Raw genomic sequence first — 9,708 nt, 5'->3', positions numbered from 1 at the left:
TTTCTGAAGAGCAGCAACTGAAATTTCTTTCAACCTTTCAGCTGTTACTTTCTGTTGGGTTTCCCCCATGTGGATGCAGATCAGGGGTTAGCCAAGGACTTCAGGGAACTTTATACACAGTTCTGAGACTCCTCTTTCTGTGACTTCCTTCCTGCCAGAATTTCTCAATTCAGCTTCCAGCTTCTCTAGTGGCTCCCAGCTCTGTCTTCAGATATCTCAAGTCAATAATGCAGCAGCCTTCTGCTTATTCCCAGCTGCTCTGTGCCTTTCAGACTAAACCCATATTAGAGTGTATCCTGTCCAGTGAGGCTTTCCTTCTTTAAGGGTGAAATCATTTACAGCTTCTATCTTGCTCTTTGTCACTCTCAAATTCCTGAGATAAGCTTCTCTGCTGCTACTGGAAACAGAATCAGACAAGATGATTTCTAAGGAACATTCTTATTCTAGGTGCTCTGGATCCAATTTTAAGCAGTAAATACACTGTAACATACATAGAAAACAATCTCTGCATTTATTGAAGAGCTATAAATTGTTATTTTCATAAAGTATGGTACTGTATGGTGTGTGGTACATCAGTACATACTGCTGTTCTGGATGGAGTATTATCCAGGAATATAATAAAATGGAAAACCAGGATCAATGTGCCCATATAATGAGTGGTCGGACTCCCTGCTTTCAGAGTCAGTCTGGAGTATTATGTCTTCATGATAATAAACTGTTTAGTAAACTGAGCAAAGTTAAGTGTAAGCACATAAAGAAGAGATCAGCACAATGTAAGAAGCCATGTCATTCTCAAACCTGCATAATCCTCCCCTTCGGAGACATAGAAGTGCTTCTGCACTGGTTCTCTGCTGCTGCCCCACGATCTGCTGAATATGGACGATCTCCTGGGCACCGGGTCACAGCGCACAGCTGGCAGGAGGGGAGTAATTGGGGAAAGGATTTATAGCTCAGTGACCAGCAGACATCTCCAGTGGCCTGTTTCTGACTCCTCTTATTAGTTCGTCTGAATTCCTATTTCCCTACGACTGTAAGCAGCTGTGCGTGGCTCCCTCCTTGCTCAGACAGACCTCTAATAAACCTGGTCTCAGGTAGTACTCAGTCCAGGTGCCAGAGACAAGGTTAGTAAGAAGGGCAGCTCTTCTCTGTGAGGATCAAGGCCACCAACCTCCATGTGCAGAAAGGATGCTTAGAGGCAGCCTGTCTGGATTTCTTTCTCCTTTATTAAGTACTTCTCTTGTTCTTCTTTTCTTACTTTAAGATAAACTCTTACACACTGCAAAAAATAATGCAGAAAAAAACATAATGAGCAAATTTTTGAAGATGGCCCTTCACCTTACCACCCGGAGGTAGTTATAAACGTTACGCTGTGCAAACTCATACACACACTCAAATGCACGTATAGTTTCCACTTTGCCCAGATGCACATCATCATTAGTTTTAGTGGCAGCATACTGAATGGATGCACCAAACATAATGTTAGCAACCATCTAGTGAGAGGTATTTTTTAAGACCCCAACATATATATTCTTAAATTTTTATTTTACTCATTCTTATTTTTTTTGTTGAAGTACAATTGACAGAATTGTAATATATTTAAAGTGTACAACATGATGATTTGGTACACATAGCACAATGTAGCTAATTAACATGCCCATCCCCTCACACAGGTATCCCTCAAGCACTTTTTAGGCATTTACTCTCAGCAAAATTTCGGGTATACAGTAAAGTATTATTAACTATGGTCATCATGCTACACATTAGCTCCTCAGAATTACTGATTCTTTAACTGAGCGCTTGCACCCTTCCACCACCCTCTCCCTATTTCCACCCTCCCCCCAGCCCCCAGCAACCATCAGTCATTCTACTCTGTGTTTCTATGTCTTTGACTTTTTGATTTTTTAAAATTCCACATGTAAGTGATACTTTACAGTATTTGTCTCTCTCTCTTCCTGGCTTCTTTCACTCAGCACAATGCCCTCCAGTTCCACACATGCTGTCACAATTGGCAGGTGTTGATTGACACTTAGGTTGTTTTCATATCTTGTCTGTTGAGAATAAATCTCAGTATGTATTTTAATTCTTCAGAGATGTTTCTTAGTTACTTAAGCTTAAGTTACTCATTAATATCATAGCTTATTTTAATTCCCTACAATGCCTCATGTTTTTATGTTTGCTCATTGATTTACTTGCTCACTGTGATTTTTTATAGATTATAAATGACAAGAGACTAAGGACATTCTTTTGTTCATCCCTCTATCCCAAATACCAAGAATAGTGTCTTGCACAAAGAGAGGTTTCATAAATCTTATTAGTGTGAATGAAAAGTTATACTGTGTTGTCCTAACTGCTCTGAGAAGAGAGGGTAGGAATACTGGCCAATATGCCTGTAACTTCATACTTGGAACCTGTGGGCCAACATTAGAGCAGACAGATGGCCTGGAGGGTGGGACAGGATAAGGCAATCATCTATCAGAAAACTGTAGTTTCAGGGAAGCAAATCATTTGTATAATCTCCAACAACAGTGGTGGGAACGTAAGGAGGAAGGATTTCAGGCAACAGCCACAGACAAAAGCATGGCAGCAGGAACCCCAGGCAGCTCAGCAGAATTCTCATCTCTCTTCCCTCCCCCTCAGCAGCCATGTCCCTGGGGGCTCAAAGCCCTATATATTCCCCCAAATATTTCACCACTGATTGAAATTCTCACCCAAGTTATTTTTTTGGCATTGACAAAATAAGGTCCCAAGACTGTTGCTTGAGACCTAGTCTTAGACTTGTACTTGTACTGGAATATTCTCTGAGGAGAAACAAACACAACCTGAGCACGTGAGGCAGGTTGGCATCAATAAGATCCAAGAATGTTAAAGCCAGTACCCAGCTCAGGTCTTCACCGAGTACTTATTATGTGCCTGTGCTAGTATTCCTGGTTGTCTGACCTCGGCACAGCCCAGGCAACGATGTAAGAGTGCCAGGCTGGGGCTGTGGTAGACAGGATGTGACCTAGACCCAAACAGTGAGACAAGGCAGGCATCAGGGTGAGTCCCAGCTTTAGATGGTAATAGGAGCAATATGCTAACCAGGAACATAGGGACAGAGAACGGGATCTTCCCACACAAGGACCTGGCATCAAAGATGCAAAAGGGAGTGATCGGTGTCCCAAAATGGAGCCAGCACACAGTGATAGGGATTCCAGAACAGGCAATAAATCACTGAGTAGAAGGGAGACAGGCACTGGGCCAGGACTCTGACCCAAGAGTTTTGGGAACCGAGGGAGGAGATGAAGGGTGAAATCAGTCAAAACAAGTCCCGAGTACTGTTGATTGATTCACTGCACATGCTACCAAGGCAGGAACTCTGGCAAGTCCACATATGGAACTTTCCATGGTGAAGATGCCTCTGCCAGCACAGGCAGGAATCAACATGTTTTCCCTGCTTAGGATGGCTGGCAGCCGGCCTCAGAGCATGGTTTCCTTAGGAGGTCAGTAATGGACAGGGCACTTCAGCATTTAGTTGCAGCAAGCCTAAAGGAGCTCCCAGGGCCCGTTGGGCAGAAGCAGCAAGTTATCACCCTTCCTTCCTTCATAAAAGAACCCCTAATTCATCTGGGCAACAACAGCTCCAGTTAGGAACCGCATTTCCCAGCCTCTCCCTCAGCTGTGTGTAACTCCGTGCACATGGCCCTCAACAACACGTGTGGTGCGTCCAAACCTCGCCCAGCTCTGCGGGCCCTGCAGGACGGCTGTGGGGGCTGCTCCGGCCCTTTCAACTTTTCCTCTGTCTGCTCTTCCTCCTTTATGTTGCCGATGGCTGTAACTATTAACAGCCGTGTTGGGCCATGAGGTGACCCTAAGACTAGAGGCTGTGCCTGGAAGATGTGCTAAAACTTGCACAGAACGAAGAGAGAGGGGAGAGGCCCCAGAAGCACAGGGGGAGCTGCCAAGCCCGTCATGTCACGCCTTCCTCCGAATTTATTTTGTTTCCAGGAGAAAGAAATAAGGCTTGTTTAGCTTTAGTCGCTGGTTTTTTCCATTATATGCTGCTCTCCCTATTCTGCGTTGATACGGACCAGTTAGGGGTAGGGTGAGCGGGCTCTGGGGTGGACCCATGATCCCCACCTTCTAGCACTCAGGGCCTTGTACACCTGTCTTCCCTTGAGTGTGGGCAAAGCCTGGCCCTTGCTTCTGTCTAGTAGAGAAGAGCAGAGGTGAAGGGAGGCACTTCCATGTTTACATTACGTCCCTAAGACTGTGTTTTGTTAGCAGAGCCACTCTAGAGGCGGTCTCCCTAGCTTCCTGTGAAGAAGTGGCCGTTCTGGCACGGCACCTCCCTGGCACAGGGCTGAGGGTGGCGTCTGGGATCTGAGAGAGGTCTGCACCCAATAGCGGCAACAAACCAGGGTCCTCAGTCCTACAACCGAAAGGAAATGATTTCTGCAGCCAACCTGAGTCAGCCTGGAAGTGAATTCTTCCCCAGTCAGCCTCCAGACAGTAACACCACTTAGCCAACACTGTGATCACAGCTTTTGGAGATCGTAAGCGAAGAACCTAGGTAAGCTGCTCCCAGACCTCAGGCCTCCAGACACGGCGAGATGATGAACGGGTGCTGTTTTCAGTCCCTGGGTGTGTGGATGCAGCAGGAAATTGCTAATGCAAGGACTCTAGGCTTCATCTGTGGGTCTCAAAAGCTTCCTGAGGCTGCAGTTTGCCTTAGCCTACGAGTTTATCACTTCATTAGCTTGCAGAATGTGTGGATGTGGAGTTCACAGTTACTTGGCTTCACCTATAAAATGACAAATATTAAATAAACATTAAAAAGTAGAAGTGTGATCTTCATCCCCAAGAAGTCTGTGAGATGTTTTTGCATGTTCGCTAACATCATCACCAAGTGCAGGCAGGAAAGTCGCAAGGGCCCATTTAGTCCCGAGAACAACAGAAGGTGAGAGCCTCTTTTTTTGGCACAATATGCCACACAAATGCGATGCTGGACAAAAAGTGGGCATTTTGAATCAATGCACTTTTTATACTTAAAAAGGAAAAAGCAAAAAACAGAGACTCGCTTCTCCCTGAAGACAGGCAAACACTGAGATTTTCAGACAAAAGCATGCTATGGAAGTGAGGAACGTTGTTATTAATTAACGTAGTTGTAAAATTTTGAGTTTCAAGGAGAGAAAAATCTTGGAAGCAATTACAAAAGTCATTGTATAACATTTAGATTAAATAAACATTTCTCTTAAGGAAAACAAAACATTGAATTTTCCTTTGATTTTCCAAATATGAGTAATCCAGTTCGCCACCTCTCACCTAACACTCAGTGGTACTGAAAAACTTGCAGATGACCCAGTAAACACAAAGCTCCTAGCAATATCACCCCAATCAAATATATTACGTTAAATCAAACATAATTGCTCCCCGTGTCATAACAGGATAACATAAATGTCACAGAGGCAGAGGGAAAGGACATGCATTCACTTCCTCTTGACTTAAAAAGTGAATAAATTCTACATAATAAAGCAACCTGTGAGCCAGTGTTTTCCCACACATTATTTTGGGGGAACAGGCATGTATGAGAATGAAGGGTGTTTGTATTTAATTTTTTTTTACTTTTCAAGAACTGGAGGTTCTAAGTATGTTAATTATCCACCTTCCATGCCCCAATTAGAGACGAAATACATGAAGAGCTAGTTATCAGACCAATATTTATAACTAAAATAAATCTTTTGACATGCAGCTTAATTATCTAGGTCCAAAATATTTTTCCAACTAGGAATTTTACAACTGCAAGTTTGTCTCATATATGACATACATCAGTCTTTGCTTCCTCCTCCTTCCCCACCCCACCAAAAGCAACCAAATGCTAGAAAAATTGCTATGCTGATCCTAAGTGTTCCACATGATTCTGTGGAAATAAAATTTTTTAATGAAAAAAACATGTCAGCCAACAGCTGTAAATCTTAATTCTTTTCCATACGCCTTATGGTTGGTGGGAAAGTCCTCCACATTCTGGAAACAGACTAACCATTCTCAGCTATTGGTGATGGTATGAGCTGTCAACATTTTGTATCTTTGAGAGAAATTATGTACTGGGAGGGCCAGGGAAATACCGTGGGGACTGAAGCTGGTGGTGTTTGACTCATACCAACAGAAGTGGGATATGAGATTGGTATTATAAAAATTAAATTTCCACATGCTTCTAAGTTTCTGACAAATGATAACATAGAATCCTCATGTATTTTATGCCAGATTACTCCTCTTTCCTGAGCTTGGGAATCTGGTCCCTTTTTAGCATGATGTTTCATGTTAAATAATTGTCTATATTAATGATAATAGTTTATTGTTAAGTCTTAATTTATAAAGAGTTTTTTTTTTAATGTTTTATTTATTTCTAGGAGAGAGAGAGACAGCGTGAGCAGGGGAGGGTCAGAGAGAGAGGGAGTCACAGACTGAAACAGGCTCCAGGCTCTGAGCTGGCAGTCAGCACAGAGCCCGACGCGGGGCTCGAACCCACGAACCGCGAGATCATGACCTAAGCGAAAGTCGGACGCTCGAACCCACGAACCGCGAGATCATGACCTAAGCGAAAGTCGGACGCTTAACCGACTAAGCCACCCAGGCACCCCTCTTATTTATTGTTTTGAGAGTATCCTTTAACATTGCATTTCTTTATTTACTTATTTGTACTTATGGTAGATCTTTTCTACACATTTATTCTGTGGAGACCCTGAAGGAAGAGACCATGTATCCATCATTGCATCTCACACAAAACATGGAACATTGTAGAAACTATACTATTGATGTTAGCAATGGGCCTAAGGGCCCCCAAATTTCTGTGTGTGTGTGTGCACATGCATGCACATATGCACATACACATAAATACAGTGAAGGCAAAGTAGAGTCTCAATAAAATTCCAGAAAGAAACCCCTGCATTACTACCAACCCCTTGACTATGTCCATGCTCATAATCATCCTACCTAATATAACAAGAAATGCAGGAAGGGCCTGGAGAACTCAGAGCTTCACAGTTTGGGAGAGACTATCTCATAGGCCAAGTATGTAAGTAATGAATAAGTAGCAGAGCCTAATCTGAGTGTTCCTGAGCAGTGTTTCTCAAAGCTTACAGATCCTAGATTAGTAAACAGTCTGCGAGTTCTAACGAGCTTCCAGGTGGTGTTGACGTTGCCAGTTCCGTGCATCGCACACTTTCATCAGCGGAGTTTCAGACCAGATACCGTGCTCTTTCCATTAGTACGTGCAGTCTCCTCTCTCCTTTCCACAGCTGCTGTCATTTGTACCAATGTTTTGTCACTTAAATATGTCATCTGTTGTGTGCATTACTTTTTTCTATTTTCTCACGTATAAACATATCACTCTTCAGTAAAGCATCTAATAAAGTTCTCTTGAATAAATAAACTATCTTGTAAGAATCTGAAGGGTATAGTTTGTGTCACATGAGCCTTTGACTTCTTCAAGGCTGACATATGACATAGACTATATAAAATCTGAAAATCAAAATTAAAAATGTTTAAATAAAGACCTGATATAAAATTTGAGCTGATGAGATATTCAGGGAAGTAGAAGAGAGCCTTGGACTGAGAAGAGCCTGGGCTTTGAGGTAGAGACAAAGAACAGAGCGCACCTCTAGGTCAGAGTCAGGATTCACAAGGCTCATGAAGCTGCAACCCAACCTCTCATTACCCACCTGCCGTGGTTTGTCACTTTTATCAATCCTGACAGCGGCAGGAGGGCAGGAAGGTTTCTCATCAAGGTTTCCACCAAGACACACGACACAACAGACTCTGTGTGCCTGAGGGAGGCGCCCGAGCACCACATGCAGTCTCCTGACCCCTGGACTCTTTACCCAGCGTTTCTGACACCACCTCAGGCCTCGGTAGTGGGCCTGCCTGAAACAAAGATTTTATTTTGTGTGTGACACAAGGAGACAATTCACCCTGCTGTCTGTTCAACAGATTAAATAGTGACAGACACTAGGAAGATTGTGACCCTTTTATAACCTACAAGTCACCTTTGTGTAGGATATCCTTCGTGCAGTCTGGGTGGTTTGGGCTGAATTTAACAGGGCCGTTGTGAAAGCACTTTGGACTACTCACAACGAGGACAAAATAAGGGGTGAAGGGTGAAGCTGTGATGTCATGCTCATCGGCCCAGGAAGGGGCTTCCCATCTTGGCAAAGCAGGGAAGCAGGTCATGTCACACCACAGGTACGGAGAACCAGGGTGGACGCCCGAAGCTCTTGCCTCTTGGGCCACTGAGCGAACACTAATCAGAAGATTGATATTTTAAAAGTGTTCTAGCAGCTAATAATTTTTAAATTTATGACCTAGTTTTTCTACTCAATGTGGAAATCTTACTGGTTTAAAATGAACATACCCAAATGACTCACAAGATAAATTAGCCTCAGAAAGATGCACTGCCTAAAATGGACAAATGCTGGAAATGTTTACATTTTATGCCCTTGTGATCCATTAGGTGCGCTGTGTGGAGCAGCATTTTCCTTTCCCGCAGGACATCAAAGCAAAACATCTTGAAAACAAAGCAATGATAAATAGGTATTTGGCAAGATGATACTGAAAAAAAAAAAAATAACCGAGTCAGTTATTTCAGATGTTTTTTGGACTAACCCAACTGCTCCCTTCGGTGATTCCAAGTTACTACTTGAAATATTTACATATTTATCAACTTGGATTTAGAGTTGACTCTAAGTTGATAAATTTAGTTTTAAGCCTGTATTTGCATACAGATATATGAAAGATGTAAATGTTCAAACAAAGAAGTATTACTTCCCTAAAATGGACTTCCCTAATACATGGAAGGTATTAGCAATATGATTTAATATAACTACTCAGATTCTCTCATTTTAAGAGGAAATAGTTCAAATCATTAGTTTCTTTTTCACTGTGAAATACAATAACCATTCTGCATATTGTAACTTATTTTGAAGAGACCATGCCATTTTTGGGGAAAAGACCATTTTGCTTAAGTTTCTTGGTTAGACAGCAATGCTGACCATCACCAAACATGTTAGAACAAATTATACTGATGGGAATTCAAGAAAATGGAAAATAAGGCAAATTTAGACTTAAGTAGATTTAAATTATCAATATTTTATTAAAGAATAATAGGAAAAATCAACTAAGAATAAATAGCATGTTCTCTATTTTTAATTATTTGGAATAGTAATATTAAGGACGTTTCACTGTATACAGTATTTTATGTGTAAGATCAGATGGTTGAAGACAACTCTTATGAATGTTTTTGCTTGAAATAAACTCCTTACATAAGAAAAAGAGCAAAATACGAAATTTTATTTGATTTTTTCCTTAAAAGAAGTTATTCTTATGATAAATTTTCAATCCATTTTAATTAAAGTAGGTACTTCTAAATTACTTTATATGATACTTGGCTCTATATTATCAGGCATTCATTAAAAATGCATTTGACATATCACTGATATCAAGATAAATATCTAGAAGGGAAATAAGATTAACACAAGGAACTACAAGCAAAGTGCTGAAATCCATAATGGAGATTCAATAATTAATATGGAAAACAAGAAAGAGATACTAGTGTAGGCAAGTCTGATCACAAAGAGCTTTCTTACAGATTCGTGCCCAAATCACTAAGTTATTCTACCTTCGATCTGTTCTTTTTATAGATGTGAATAATCTATTAAACCTACTTTAAGTTAAACT

The 9,708-nt window shown here is 41.6% G+C and overlaps 1 long non-coding RNA gene across 1 annotated transcript in view; it reads right to left on the bottom strand.

Annotated features, from left to right (window-relative positions):
* Window positions 1-492: 492 nt before the first annotated feature.
* Window positions 493-9,708, bottom strand: part of LOC144236201 (uncharacterized) — a 48,613-nt gene continuing 39,397 nt past the window's right edge. The window contains exons 2-3 of the long non-coding RNA XR_013336442.1: window positions 4,443-4,780; window positions 493-1,276 (exon numbers count right to left, since the gene is read on the bottom strand). This is a non-coding gene — a long non-coding RNA (uncharacterized LOC144236201). The remainder of the gene's footprint in view (window positions 1,277-4,442; window positions 4,781-9,708) is intronic.

This window comes from Crocuta crocuta, unplaced genomic scaffold (genome assembly GCF_008692635.1).
Source record: "Crocuta crocuta isolate KB4526 unplaced genomic scaffold, BGI_CrCroc_1.0 scaffold80, whole genome shotgun sequence".
Lineage (NCBI taxonomy): Eukaryota > Metazoa > Chordata > Mammalia > Carnivora > Hyaenidae > Crocuta > Crocuta crocuta.
The sequence above is the reverse complement of the archived record's forward strand: the minus strand, read 5'-3'. Positions and strand labels throughout refer to the sequence as shown.